General features: G+C 43.7%; 15 non-coding genes across 15 annotated transcripts; 5 read left to right on the top strand and 10 right to left on the bottom strand.

Annotated features, from left to right (window-relative positions):
- Nucleotides 1-894: 894 nt before the first annotated feature.
- On the bottom strand, nucleotides 895-985 carry trnar-ucu (transfer RNA arginine (anticodon UCU)). Its single transcript is given in 2 exon segments — nucleotides 895-930; nucleotides 949-985. It is a non-coding gene; the product is annotated as a tRNA-Arg (tRNA).
- Nucleotides 986-1,765: 780 nt separating this feature from the next.
- On the top strand, nucleotides 1,766-1,837 carry trnaq-cug (transfer RNA glutamine (anticodon CUG)). The gene has a single exon. It is a non-coding gene; the product is annotated as a tRNA-Gln (tRNA).
- A 199-nt stretch (nucleotides 1,838-2,036) lies between these two features.
- Nucleotides 2,037-2,109, bottom strand: trnak-uuu (transfer RNA lysine (anticodon UUU)). Its single transcript has one exon. It is a non-coding gene; the product is annotated as a tRNA-Lys (tRNA).
- A 1,404-nt stretch (nucleotides 2,110-3,513) lies between these two features.
- trnar-ucu (transfer RNA arginine (anticodon UCU)) lies at nucleotides 3,514-3,604 on the bottom strand. The gene is given in 2 exon segments: nucleotides 3,514-3,549; nucleotides 3,568-3,604. It is a non-coding gene; the product is annotated as a tRNA-Arg (tRNA).
- Nucleotides 3,605-4,384: 780 nt separating this feature from the next.
- Nucleotides 4,385-4,456, top strand: trnaq-cug (transfer RNA glutamine (anticodon CUG)). The gene has a single exon. It is a non-coding gene; the product is annotated as a tRNA-Gln (tRNA).
- A 199-nt stretch (nucleotides 4,457-4,655) lies between these two features.
- On the bottom strand, nucleotides 4,656-4,728 carry trnak-uuu (transfer RNA lysine (anticodon UUU)). Its single transcript has one exon. It is a non-coding gene; the product is annotated as a tRNA-Lys (tRNA).
- A 1,404-nt stretch (nucleotides 4,729-6,132) lies between these two features.
- On the bottom strand, nucleotides 6,133-6,223 carry trnar-ucu (transfer RNA arginine (anticodon UCU)). The gene is given in 2 exon segments: nucleotides 6,133-6,168; nucleotides 6,187-6,223. It is a non-coding gene; the product is annotated as a tRNA-Arg (tRNA).
- A 767-nt stretch (nucleotides 6,224-6,990) lies between these two features.
- Nucleotides 6,991-7,062, top strand: trnaq-cug (transfer RNA glutamine (anticodon CUG)). The gene has a single exon. It is a non-coding gene; the product is annotated as a tRNA-Gln (tRNA).
- Nucleotides 7,063-7,800: 738 nt separating this feature from the next.
- Nucleotides 7,801-7,891, bottom strand: trnar-ucu (transfer RNA arginine (anticodon UCU)). Its single transcript is given in 2 exon segments — nucleotides 7,801-7,836; nucleotides 7,855-7,891. It is a non-coding gene; the product is annotated as a tRNA-Arg (tRNA).
- Nucleotides 7,892-9,245: 1,354 nt separating this feature from the next.
- trnar-ucu (transfer RNA arginine (anticodon UCU)) lies at nucleotides 9,246-9,336 on the bottom strand. The gene is given in 2 exon segments: nucleotides 9,246-9,281; nucleotides 9,300-9,336. It is a non-coding gene; the product is annotated as a tRNA-Arg (tRNA).
- A 793-nt stretch (nucleotides 9,337-10,129) lies between these two features.
- trnaq-cug (transfer RNA glutamine (anticodon CUG)) lies at nucleotides 10,130-10,201 on the top strand. Its single transcript has one exon. It is a non-coding gene; the product is annotated as a tRNA-Gln (tRNA).
- Nucleotides 10,202-10,400: 199 nt separating this feature from the next.
- Nucleotides 10,401-10,473, bottom strand: trnak-uuu (transfer RNA lysine (anticodon UUU)). Its single transcript has one exon. It is a non-coding gene; the product is annotated as a tRNA-Lys (tRNA).
- Nucleotides 10,474-11,876: 1,403 nt separating this feature from the next.
- On the bottom strand, nucleotides 11,877-11,967 carry trnar-ucu (transfer RNA arginine (anticodon UCU)). Its single transcript is given in 2 exon segments — nucleotides 11,877-11,912; nucleotides 11,931-11,967. It is a non-coding gene; the product is annotated as a tRNA-Arg (tRNA).
- A 780-nt stretch (nucleotides 11,968-12,747) lies between these two features.
- Nucleotides 12,748-12,819, top strand: trnaq-cug (transfer RNA glutamine (anticodon CUG)). The gene has a single exon. It is a non-coding gene; the product is annotated as a tRNA-Gln (tRNA).
- Nucleotides 12,820-13,018: 199 nt separating this feature from the next.
- On the bottom strand, nucleotides 13,019-13,091 carry trnak-uuu (transfer RNA lysine (anticodon UUU)). The gene has a single exon. It is a non-coding gene; the product is annotated as a tRNA-Lys (tRNA).
- Between the last annotated feature and the right edge of the window lie 453 nt (nucleotides 13,092-13,544).

Raw genomic sequence — 13,544 nt, 5'->3', positions numbered from 1 at the left:
GGTGCCTCACACGCGTAGGGCTGCGTGTTTGAAAGAACCGGGAAACAAATGCTTTTTCAGCCGTGTATCGTCATCGCCTCTTTCGATGCGCAACTATATCTCCAATAGGAATGTGCTTCATCTGTATCGTACCCAATTATTTACTCGCATCTGCATCATATTTGCCGAAAAAAAACGGGATTATTCAAATAGGATTGCAGGCACTGTGCCTGTTGTTACTGTAGCACATGCAACACAAACGTTTAGGCTGCGTTTGTGTCTCATGTTGTTACTGGAGGAGGATATCCGAAACGCAGCCAAATATAATCATCTGCTCACATACAAACACTTTAGTGAAAAGATAAGAGACAACGAAAAAAGTCAATCAAACTTGCGATGAGGACAGGATTCGAACCCACGCGTGCAGAGCACAACGGATTAGCAGTCCATCTGCTCAACCACTCGGTCACCTCGTCCTGTCTGAGTTGCTCCACAGTATCAAACTGGATGAAACACGGAGGATCTGTTCACAGTGCGGGTGTAGAAGCTGTCAACCCAGTCCTACGGTGCGCGATTATATGCCAGTGCGCATGCGGTTTAAACAATAGCAAGAAACCTGCAGCGTCAGGTGTGGTTTCAGCACTTGCAACACCGGATAGTTTAAGCGATTATGAAATATGAGAAACCTTTTCCACAAAAGCGAAATGTTGAGTGGGTCCCTGCATGGTGGCCCAGTATGGGAGGTTGCATGGTGAATGGTTAGCACTCTGGTTTTTGAATCCAGTGATCCGAGATCAAGTGCCGGTGAACCGTACTGTTTGTCTTTAGAGTTGACTTAGAAAAAGAACGAAATGGATGCGCAGGCTCTGGTTTTACACACCTAATATTTGAAGTCCTACAGCTAGCCTAAAACAACGACTCTGGTGGGACTCGAACCCACAACCTTTGAATCACACCTCAGTGTTTGACTAGAAGTCCAACGCGCTATCCATTGCGCCACAGAGCCTGCGTGGGTCAGGAAGCAAACAACGTACCCAACAACAAACTGAGCGCTGCTGGTTTGGCAGAATTTGAAGAGTAGTGCTTGAACTATTAAAAATGGACCGCTCCGATTCATTTCGTCATGTGCCACTTTAGTATGATTCAGGGTCCGTCGTTGCTCAGGGCCAGGGAGCAGTTCCGTTTTCGTTGGTTCAACCTTGACAGAAAAGGCATTCCTGTAATTAATATTAGATGTCCATGAACTTGGTATACAACTTTTGTTTTGGAGTGGGCATGGTGCTGTTTGAAAAGAAAATGTTCCACTACATGTTTTAGGAGCAGCAACGCCACACAGTGTTTGGTAAATTAATTTGAACAAGCAACAATGGTTATAGGCAATATACACAATACAACATTGCGTATATTGGCTTGCGATGCGCGACTACATCTCCAAGGGGAATGTGCTGGGTCTGTATCCTAACCAAGTATTTAATTGCGTCTGCACCATATTTGCCGAAAAAAAACGGGATTATTCAAATATAATTGCAGACTGTCGCTTCGAAAGCAGGAAAAGTTTATTTCTGTCACAGTGTGGTTTTTGCGATTGTTGTATAAAATACGCGTAAAATGCAATATGTTTAATAGTGTTGTTGATGCCTTGTTTGAAAGTCATTGTTATGGCATGCTGTTAAACGGTTGTCTGCAGATGAGGATAACGCCTTGCGCTCCAGGGGTCGTTAGCGGGGGCATTTGACAGCTGACAACCCATCCACCTCCCAGGTCCACCTCCCAGGTCTACCCCTGCGGTTCCATGGTGTAATGGTTAGCACTCTGGACTCTGAATCCAGCGATCCGAGTTCAAATCTCGGTGGGACCTGAGTTTTACTATTTTTTTTGTGGCATGGTGTTGCTTGAAAAGAAGATGTTCGACTACATGTTTTAGGAGTAGCAACGCCACACAGTGTTTGGTAAATTAATTTGAACAAGCAACAGTGGTTATAGGCAATATAAACAATACAACATTGTGTTTAGCCCAATAACTATCGTTTTATTAAAACGTTATTTAAAAAATCCTCCGCCCGAACAGGGACTTGAACCCTGGACCCTCAGATTAAAAGTCTGATGCTCTACCGACTGAGCTATCCGGGCTCAGTGCAAAACAGATAATTTAATACATTAACATGTAATACGTTAAAATCCATACCCAGTCGAATCGAATACAGAAGATTTAGAAAATGAGAGTCTCATGGTCCGGCACAATCTAAACTGGAGATAGTATTACTTGTATTTGAACAATTACGAATAGACAGTAGCGGGTTTAGGCACACGCAGCCCAAGCAATTGCATAGGGCCCAGGGCAGCGAGGGGGGCCCTTTTGTCGTGGCTCAGTTAGTATTAAAAAACTTATATTCACCTAAAGTCTGACACATTATGCCTTTTACCATTCTTTTTATTTATACGCCACCAGCCATAAACAGAAAAAACAGCGTGTACGTGTTTAAAGCCGTGCGCAGGTTTACGTCAGAATGTAATCATGTCACCAACGATTTAAGCTAAAAACGGTAAGACGTTTCAACATGAACTCATTTCGAAACACTGAAAACAATGTTTGCTTGCATGTATCGTAAGTGCTGCATACTTGAGGGGAAATCATGTATAGGTGCCTCACACGCGTAGGGCTGCGTGTTTGAAAGAACCGGGAAACAAATGCTTTTTCAGCCGTGTATCGTCATCGCCTCTTTCGATGCGCAACTATATCTCCAATAGGAATGTGCTTCATCTGTATCGTACCCAATTATTTACTCGCATCTGCATCATATTTGCCGAAAAAAAACGGGATTATTCAAATAGGATTGCAGGCACTGTGCCTGTTGTTACTGTAGCACATGCAACACAAACGTTTAGGCTGCGTTTGTGTCTCATGTTGTTACTGGAGGAGGATATCCGAAACGCAGCCAAATATAATCATCTGCTCACATACAAACACTTTAGTGAAAAGATAAGAGACAACGAAAAAAGTCAATCAAACTTGCGATGAGGACAGGATTCGAACCCACGCGTGCAGAGCACAACGGATTAGCAGTCCATCTGCTCAACCACTCGGTCACCTCGTCCTGTCTGAGTTGCTCCACAGTATCAAACTGGATGAAACACGGAGGATCTGTTCACAGTGCGGGTGTAGAAGCTGTCAACCCAGTCCTACGGTGCGCGATTATATGCCAGTGCGCATGCGGTTTAAACAATAGCAAGAAACCTGCAGCGTCAGGTGTGGTTTCAGCACTTGCAACACCGGATAGTTTAAGCGATTATGAAATATGAGAAACCTTTTCCACAAAAGCGAAATGTTGAGTGGGTCCCTGCATGGTGGCCCAGTATGGGAGGTTGCATGGTGAATGGTTAGCACTCTGGTTTTTGAATCCAGTGATCCGAGATCAAGTGCCGGTGAACCGTACTGTTTGTCTTTAGAGTTGACTTAGAAAAAGAACGAAATGGATGCGCAGGCTCTGGTTTTACACACCTAATATTTGAAGTCCTACAGCTAGCCTAAAACAACGACTCTGGTGGGACTCGAACCCACAACCTTTGAATCACACCTCAGTGTTTGACTAGAAGTCCAACGCGCTATCCATTGCGCCACAGAGCCTGCGTGGGTCAGGTAGCAAACAACGTACCCAACAACAAACTGAGCGCTGCTGGTTTGGCAGAATTTGAAGAGTAGTGCTTGAACTATTAAAAATGGACCGCTCCGATTCATTTCGTCATGTGCCACTTTAGTATGATTCAGGGTCTGTCGTTGCTCAGGGCCAGGGAGCAGTTCCGTTTTCGTTGGTTCAACCTTGACAGAAAAGGCATTCCTGTAATTAATATTAGATGTCCATGAACTTGGTATACAACTTTTGTTTTGGAGTGGGCATGGTGCTGTTTGAAAAGAAAATGTTCCACTACATGTTTTAGGAGCAGCAACGCCACACAGTGTTTGGTAAATTAATTTGAACAAGCAACAATGGTTATAGGCAATATACACAATACAACATTGCGTATATTGGCTTGCGATGCGCGACTACATCTCCAAGGGGAATGTGCTGGGTCTGTATCCTAACCAAGTATTTACTTGCGTCTGCACCATATTTGCCGAAAAAAAACGGGATTATTCAAATATAATTGCAGACTGTCGCTTCGAAAGCAGGAAAAGTTTATTTCTGTCACAGTGTGGTTTTTGCGATTGTTGTATAAAATACGCGTAAAATGCAATATGTTTAATAGTGTTGTTGATGCCTTGTTTGAAAGTCATTGTTATGGCATGCTGTTAAACGGTTGTCTGCAGATGGGGATAACGCCTTGCGCTCCAGGGGTCGTCAGCGGGGGCATTTGACAGCTGACAACCCATCCACCTCCCAGGTCCACCTCCCAGGTCTACCCCTGCGGTTCCATGGTGTAATGGTTAGCACTCTGGACTCTGAATCCAGCGATCCGAGTTCAAATCTCGGTGGGACCTGAGTTTTACTATTTTTTTTGTGGCATGGTGTTGCTTGAAAAGAAGATGTTCGACTACATGTTTTAGGAGTAGCAACGCCACACAGTGTTTGGTAAATTAATTTGAACAAGCAACAGTGGTTATAGGCAATATAAACAATACAACATTGTGTTTAGCCCAATAACTATCGTTTTATTAAAACGTTATTTAAAAAATCCTCCGCCCGAACAGGGACTTGAACCCTGGACCCTCAGATTAAAAGTCTGATGCTCTACCGACTGAGCTATCCGGGCTCAGTGCAAAACAGATAATTTAATACATTAACATGTAATACGTTAAAATCCATACCCAGTCGAATCGAATACAGAAGATTTAGAAAATGAGAGTCTCATGGTCCGGCACAATCTAAACTGGAGATAGTATTACTTGTATTTGAACAATTACGAATAGACAGTAGCGGGTTTAGGCACACGCAGCCCAAGCAATTGCATAGGGCCCAGGGCAGCGAGGGGGGCCCTTTTGTCGTGGCTCAGTTAGTATTAAAAAACTTATATTCACCTAAAGTCTGACACATTATGCCTTTTACCATTCTTTTTATTTATACGCCACCAGCCATAAACAGAAAAAACAGCGTGTACGTGTTTAAAGCCGTGCGCAGGTTTACGTCAGAATGTAATCATGTCACCAACGATTTAAGCTAAAAACGGTAAGACGTTTCAACATGAACTCATTTCGAAACACTGAAAACAATGTTTGCTTGCATGTATCGTAAGTGCTGCATACTTGAGGGGAAATCATGTATAGGTGCCTCACACGCGTAGGGCTGCGTGTTTGAAAGAACCGGGAAACAAATGCTTTTTCAGCCGTGTATCGTCATCGCCTCTTTCGATGCGCAACTATATCTCCAATAGGAATGTGCTTCATCTGTATCGTACCCAATTATTTACTCGCATCTGCATCATATTTGCCGAAAAAAAACGGGATTATTCAAATAGGATTGCAGGCACTGTGCCTGTTGTTACTGTAGCACATGCAACACAAACGTTTAGGCTGCGTTTGTGTCTCATGTTGTTACTGGAGGAGGATATCCGAAACGCAGCCAAATATAATCATCTGCTCACATACAAACACTTTAGTGAAAAGATAAGAGACAACGAAAAAAGTCAATCAAACTTGCGATGAGGACAGGATTCGAACCCACGCGTGCAGAGCACAACGGATTAGCAGTCCATCTGCTCAACCACTCGGTCACCTCGTCCTGTCTGAGTTGCTCCACAGTATCAAACTGGATGAAACACGGAGGATCTGTTCACAGTGCGGGTGTAGAAGCTGTCAACCCAGTCCTACGGTGCGCGATTATATGCCAGTGCGCATGCGGTTTAAACAATAGCAAGAAACCTGCAGCGTCAGGTGTGGTTTCAGCACTTGCAACACCGGATAGTTTAAGCGATTATGAAATATGAGAAACCTTTTCCACAAAAGCGAAATGTTGAGTGGGTCCCTGCATGGTGGCCCAGTATGGGAGGTTGCATGGTGAATGGTTAGCACTCTGGTTTTTGAATCCAGTGATCCGAGATCAAGTGCCGGTGAACCGTACTGTTTGTCTTTAGAGTTGACTTAGAAAAAGAACGAAATGGATGCGCAGGCTCTGGTTTTACACACCTAATATTTGAAGTCCTACAGCTAGCCTAAAACAACGACTCTGGTGGGACTCGAACCCACAACCTTTGAATCACACCTCAGTGTTTGACTAGAAGTCCAACGCGCTATCCATTGCGCCACAGAGCCTGCGTGGGTCAGGAAGCAAACAACGTACCCAACAACAAACTGAGCGCTGCTGGTTTGGCAGAATTTGAAGAGTAGTGCTTGAACTATTAAAAATGGACCGCTCCGATTCATTTCGTCATGTGCCACTTTAGTATGATTCAGGGTCTGTCGTTGCTCAGGGCCAGGGAGCAGTTCCGTTTTCGTTGGTTCAACCTTGACAGAAAAGGCATTCCTGTAATTAATATTAGATGTCCATGAACTTGGTATACAACTTTTGTTTTGGAGTGGGCATGGTGCTGTTTGAAAAGAAAATGTTCCACTACATGTTTTAGGAGCAGCAACGCCACACAGTGTTTGGTAAATTAATTTGAACAAGCAACAATGGTTATAGGCAATATACACAATACAACATTGCGTATATTGGCTTGCGATGCGCGACTACATCTCCAAGGGGAATGTGCTGGGTCTGTATCCTAACCAAGTATTTACTTGCGTCTGCACCATATTTGCCGAAAAAAAACGGGATTATTCAAATATAATTGCAGACTGTCGCTTCGAAAGCAGGAAAAGTTTATTTCTGTCACAGTGTGGTTTTTGCGATTGTTGTATAAAATACGCGTAAAATGCAATATGTTTAATAGTGTTGTTGATGCCTTGTTTGAAAGTCATTGTTATGGCATGCTGTTAAACGGTTGTCTGCAGATGGGGATAACGCCTTGCGCTCCAGGGGTCGTCAGCGGGGGCATTTGACAGCTGACAACCCATCCACCTCCCAGGTCTACCCCTGCGGTTCCATGGTGTAATGGTTAGCACTCTGGACTCTGAATCCAGCGATCCGAGTTCAAATCTCGGTGGGACCTGTGTTTTACTATTTTTTTTTTAAATCAAGTGAACTACCAGATTTCATATTACAATCGGTCAGCTGAAATAAAATGCAGTTCCGATGTCTAAGGTAGGAAATGGTTTCATAAAGACTAATGCGTTTTTGTCTCATGTTGTTACTGGAGGGGAATATCCGAAACGCAGCCAAATATAATCCTGTACTCACACACAAACACTTTTGTGAAAAGATAAGAGACAAGGAAAGAAGTCAATCAAATTTGCGACGAGCACAATGGATTAGCAGTCCATCTGCTTAACCACTCGGTCACCTCGTCCGGTCTGCGCTTCTCCACAGTATCAAACTGGATGAAACACGGAGGATCTGTTCACAGTGCGGGTGTAGAAGCTGTCAACCCTGTCCTAAGGTGCGCGATTATATGCCAGTGTGCATGCGGTTTAAACAATAGCAAGAAACCTGCAGCGTCAGGTGTGGTTTCAGCACTTGCTGCACCGGATAGCTCAAGCGATTATGAAATATTAGAAACCTTTTCCACAAAAGCGAAATGTTGAGAGGGTCCCTGCATGGTGGCCCAGTATGGGAGGTTGCATGGTGTAATGGTTACCACTCTGGATTTCGAATCCAGTGATCCGAGATCAAGTGCCGGTGAACCGTACTGTTTATCTTTAGAGTTGACTTAGAAAAAGAAAGAAATGGATGCGCAGGCTCTGGTTTTACACATCTAATGTTTGAGGGTCCTACAGCTAGCCTAAAACAACGACTCTGGTGGGACTCGAACCCACAACCTTTGAATCACACCTCAGTGTTTGACTAGAAGTCCAACGCGCTATCCATTGCGCCACAGAGCCTGCGTGGGTCAGGAAGCGAGCAACATACCCAACAACAAACTGAGCGCTGCTGGTTTGGCAGAATTTGAAGAGAGGATCTCTAGTGCTTGAACTATTAAAAATGGACCGCTGCGATTAATTTCGTCATGTGCCACTTTAGTATGATTCAGGGTCCATCGTTCCTCAGGGCCTGGGGGCAGTTCCGTTTTCATTGGTTCAATCTTGACAGCAAAGGCATTCCTGTAATTGATATTAGATGTCCATGAACTTGGTATATAACTTTTGTTTTGGAGTGGGCATGGTGTTGCTTGAAAAGAAGATGTTCGACTACATGTTTTAGGAGTAGCAACGCCACACAGTGTTTGGTAAATTAATTTGAACAAGCAACAATGGTTATAGGCAATATACACAATACAACATTGCGTATATTGGCTTGCGATGCGCGACTACATCTCCAAGGGGAATGTGCTGGGTCTGTATCCTAACCAAGTATTTACTTGCGTCTGCACCATATTTGCCGAAAAAAAACGGGATTATTCAAATATAATTGCAGACTGTCGCTTCGAAAGCAGGAAAAGTTTATTTCTGTCAAAGTGTGGTTTTTGCGATTGTTCCCAATTATTTACTTGCATCTGCATCATATTTGCCGAAAAAAACGGGATTATTCAAATAGGATTGCAGGCACTGTGCCTGTTGTTACTGTAGCACATGCAACACAAACGTTTAGGCTGCGTTTGTGTCTCATGTTGTTACTGGAGGAGGATATCCGAAACGCAGCCAAATATAATCATCTGCTCACATACAAACACTTTAGTGAAAAGATAAGAGACAACGAAAAAAGTCAATCAAACTTGCGATGAGGACAGGATTCGAACCCACGCGTGCAGAGCACAACGGATTAGCAGTCCATCTGCTCAACCACTCGGTCACCTCGTCCTGTCTGAGCTGCTCCACAGTATCAAACTGGATGAAACACGGAGGATCTGTTCACAGTGCGGGTGTAGAAGCTGTCAACCCAGTCCTACGGTGCGCGATTATATGCCAGTGCGCATGCGGTTTAAACAATAGCAAGAAACCTGCAGCGTCAGGTGTGGTTTCAGCACTTGCAACACCGGATAGTTTAAGCGATTATGAAATATGAGAAACCTTTTCCACAAAAGCGAAATGTTGAGTGGGTCCCTGCATGGTGGCCCAATATGGGAGGTTGCATGGTGAATGGTTAGCACTCTGGTTTTTGAATCCAGTGATCCGAGATCAAGTGCCGGTGAACCGTACTGTTTGTCTTTAGAGTTGACTTAGAAAAAGAACGAAATGGATGCGCAGGCTCTGGTTTTACACACCTAATATTTGAAGTCCTACAGCTAGCCTAAAACAACGACTCTGGTGGGACTCGAACCCACAACCTTTGAATCACACCTCAGTGTTTGACTAGAAGTCCAACGCGCTATCCATTGCGCCACAGAGCCTGCGTGGGTCAGGAAGCAAACAACGTACCCAACAACAAACTGAGCGCTGCTGGTTTGGCAGAATTTGAAGAGTAGTGCTTGAACTATTAAAAATGGACCGCTCCGATTCATTTCGTCATGTGCCACTTTAGTATGATTCAGGGTCTGTCGTTGCTCAGGGCCAGGGAGCAGTTCCGTTTTCGTTGGTTCAACCTTGACAGAAAAGGCATTCCTGTAATTAATATTAGATGTCCATGAACTTGGTATACAACTTTTGTTTTGGAGTGGGCATGGTGCTGTTTGAAAAGAAAATGTTCCACTACATGTTTTAGGAGCAGCAACGCCACACAGTGTTTGGTAAATTAATTTGAACAAGCAACAATGGTTATAGGCAATATACACAATACAACATTGCGTATATTGGCTTGCGATGCGCGACTACATCTCCAAGGGGAATGTGCTGGGTCTGTATCCTAACCAAGTATTTACTTGCGTCTGCACCATATTTGCCGAAAAAAAACGGGATTATTCAAATATAATTGCAGACTGTCGCTTCGAAAGCAGGAAAAGTTTATTTCTGTCACAGTGTGGTTTTTGCGATTGTTGTATAAAATACGCGTAAAATGCAATATGTTTAATAGTGTTGTTGATGCCTTGTTTGAAAGTCATTGTTATGGCATGCTGTTAAACGGTTGTCTGCAGATGAGGATAACGCCTTGCGCTCCAGGGGTCGTCAGCGGGGGCATTTGACAGCTGACAACCCATCCACCTCCCAGGTCCACCTCCCAGGTCCACCTCCCAGGTCTGCCCCTGCGGTTCCATGGTGTAATGGTTAGCACTCTGGACTCTGAATCCAGCGATCCGAGTTCAAATCTCGGTGGGACCTGAGTTTTACTATTTTTTTTGTGGCATGGTGTTGCTTGAAAAGAAGATGTTCGACTACATGTTTTAGGAGTAGCAACGCCACACAGTGTTTGGTAAATTAATTTGAACAAGCAACAGTGGTTATAGGCAATATAAACAATACAACATTGTGTTTAGCCCAATAACTATCGTTTTATTAAAACGTTATTTAAAAAATCCTCCGCCCGAACAGGGACTTGAACCCTGGACCCTCAGATTAAAAGTCTGATGCTCTACCGACTGAGCTATCCGGGCTCAGTGCAAAACAGATAATTTAATACATTAACATGTAATACGTTAAAATCCATACCCAGTCGAATCGAATACAGAAGATTTAGAAAATGAGAGTCTCATGGTCCGGCACAATCTAAACTGGAGATAGTATTACTTGTATTTGAACAATTACGAATAGACAGTAGCGGGTTTAGGCACACGCAGCCCAAGCAATTGCATAGGGCCCAGGGCAGCGAGGGGGGCCCTTTTGTCGTGGCTCAGTTAGTATTAAAAAACTTATATTCACCTAAAGTCTGACACATTAGCCTTTTACCATTCTTTTTATTTATACGCCACCAGCCATAAACAGAAAAAACAGCGTGTACGTGTTTAAAGCCGTGCGCAGGTTTACGTCAGAATGTAATCATGTCACCAACGATTTAAGCTAAAAACGGTAAGACGTTTCAACATGAACTCATTTCGAAACACTGAAAACAATGTTTGCTTGCATGTATCGTAAGTGCTGCATACTTGAGGGGAAATCATGTATAGGTGCCTCACACGCGTAGGGCTGCGTGTTTGAAAGAACCGGGAAACAAATGCTTTTTCAGCCGTGTATCGTCATCGCCTCTTTCGATGCGCAACTATATCTCCAATAGGAATGTGCTTCATCTGTATCGTACCCAATTATTTACTCGCATCTGCATCATATTTGCCGAAAAAAAACGGGATTATTCAAATAGGATTGCAGGCACTGTGCCTGTTGTTACTGTAGCACATGCAACACAAACGTTTAGGCTGCGTTTGTGTCTCATGTTGTTACTGGAGGAGGATATCCGAAACGCAGCCAAATATAATCATCTGCTCACATACAAACACTTTAGTGAAAAGATAAGAGACAACGAAAAAAGTCAATCAAACTTGCGATGAGGACAGGATTCGAACCCACGCGTGCAGAGCACAACGGATTAGCAGTCCATCTGCTCAACCACTCGGTCACCTCGTCCTGTCTGAGTTGCTCCACAGTATCAAACTGGATGAAACACGGAGGATCTGTTCACAGTGCGGGTGTAGAAGCTGTCAACCCAGTCCTACGGTGCGCGATTATATGCCAGTGCGCATGCGGTTTAAACAATAGCAAGAAACCTGCAGCGTCAGGTGTGGTTTCAGCACTTGCAACACCGGATAGTTTAAGCGATTATGAAATATGAGAAACCTTTTCCACAAAAGCGAAATGTTGAGTGGGTCCCTGCATGGTGGCCCAGTATGGGAGGTTGCATGGTGAATGGTTAGCACTCTGGTTTTTGAATCCAGTGATCCGAGATCAAGTGCCGGTGAACCGTACTGTTTGTCTTTAGAGTTGACTTAGAAAAAGAACGAAATGGATGCGCAGGCTCTGGTTTTACACACCTAATATTTGAAGTCCTACAGCTAGCCTAAAACAACGACTCTGGTGGGACTCGAACCCACAACCTTTGAATCACACCTCAGTGTTTGACTAGAAGTCCAACGCGCTATCCATTGCGCCACAGAGCCTGCGTGGGTCAGGAAGCAAACAACGTACCCAACAACAAACTGAGCGCTGCTGGTTTGGCAGAATTTGAAGAGTAGTGCTTGAACTATTAAAAATGGACCGCTCCGATTCATTTCGTCATGTGCCACTTTAGTATGATTCAGGGTCCGTCGTTGCTCAGGGCCAGGGAGCAGTTCCGTTTTCGTTGGTTCAACCTTGACAGAAAAGGCATTCCTGTAATTAATATTAGATGTCCATGAACTTGGTATACAACTTTTGTTTTGGAGTGGGCATGGTGCTGTTTGAAAAGAAAATGTTCCACTACATGTTTTAGGAGCAGCAACGCCACACAGTGTTTGGTAAATTAATTTGAACAAGCAACAATGGTTATAGGCAATATACACAATACAACATTGCGTATATTGGCTTGCGATGCGCGACTACATCTCCAAGGGGAATGTGCTGGGTCTGTATCCTAACCAAGTATTTAATTGCGTCTGCACCATATTTGCCGAAAAAAAACGGGATTATTCAAATATAATTGCAGACTGTCGCTTCGAAAGCAGGAAAAGTTTATTTCTGTCACAGTGTGGTTTTTGCGATTGTTGTATAAAATACGCGTAAAATGCAATATGTTTAATAGTGTTGTTGATGCCTTGTTTGAAAGTCATTGTTATGGCATGCTGTTAAACGGTTGTCTGCAGATGAGGATAACGCCTTGCGCTCCAGGGGTCGTCAGCGGGGGCATTTGACAGCTGACAACCCATCCACCTCCCAGGTCCACCTCCCAGGTCTACCCCTGCGGTTCCATGGTGTAATGGTTAGCACTCTGGACTCTGAATCCAGCGATCCGAGTTCAAATCTCGGTGGGACCTGAGTTTTACTATTTTTTTTGTGGCATGGTGTTGCTTGAAAAGAAGATGTTCGACTACATGTTTTAGGAGTAGCAACGCCACACAGTGTTTGGTAAATTAATTTGAACAAGCAACAGTGGTTATAGGCAATATAAACAATACAACATTGTGTTTAGCCCAATAACTATCGTTTTATTAAAACGTTATTTAAAAAATCCTCCGCCCGAACAGGGACTTGAACCCTGGACCCTCAGATTAAAAGTCTGATGCTCTACCGACTGAGCTATCCGGGCTCAGTGCAAAACAGATAATTTAATACATTAACATGTAATACGTTAAAATCCATACCCAGTCGAATCGAATACAGAAGATTTAGAAAATGAGAGTCTCATGGTCCGGCACAATCTAAACTGGAGATAGTATTACTTGTATTTGAACAATTACGAATAGACAGTAGCGGGTTTAGGCACACGCAGCCCAAGCAATTGCATAGGGCCCAGGGCAGCGAGGGGGGCCCTTTTGTCGTGGCTCAGTTAGTATTAAAAAACTTATATTCACCTAAAGTCTGACACATTAGCCTTTTACCATTCTTTTTATTTATACGCCACCAGCCATAAACAGAAAAAACAGCGTGTACGTGTTTAAAGCCGTGCGCAGGTTTACGTCAGAATGTAATCATGTCACCAACGATTTAAGCTAAAAACGGTAAGACGTTTCAACATGAACTCATTTCGAAACACTGAAAA

Source organism: Acipenser ruthenus, chromosome 21 (assembly GCF_902713425.1).
Source record: "Acipenser ruthenus chromosome 21, fAciRut3.2 maternal haplotype, whole genome shotgun sequence".
Classification (NCBI taxonomy): Eukaryota; Metazoa; Chordata; class Actinopteri; order Acipenseriformes; family Acipenseridae; genus Acipenser; species Acipenser ruthenus.
This window is presented reverse-complemented; position numbering and strand designations above follow the sequence as displayed.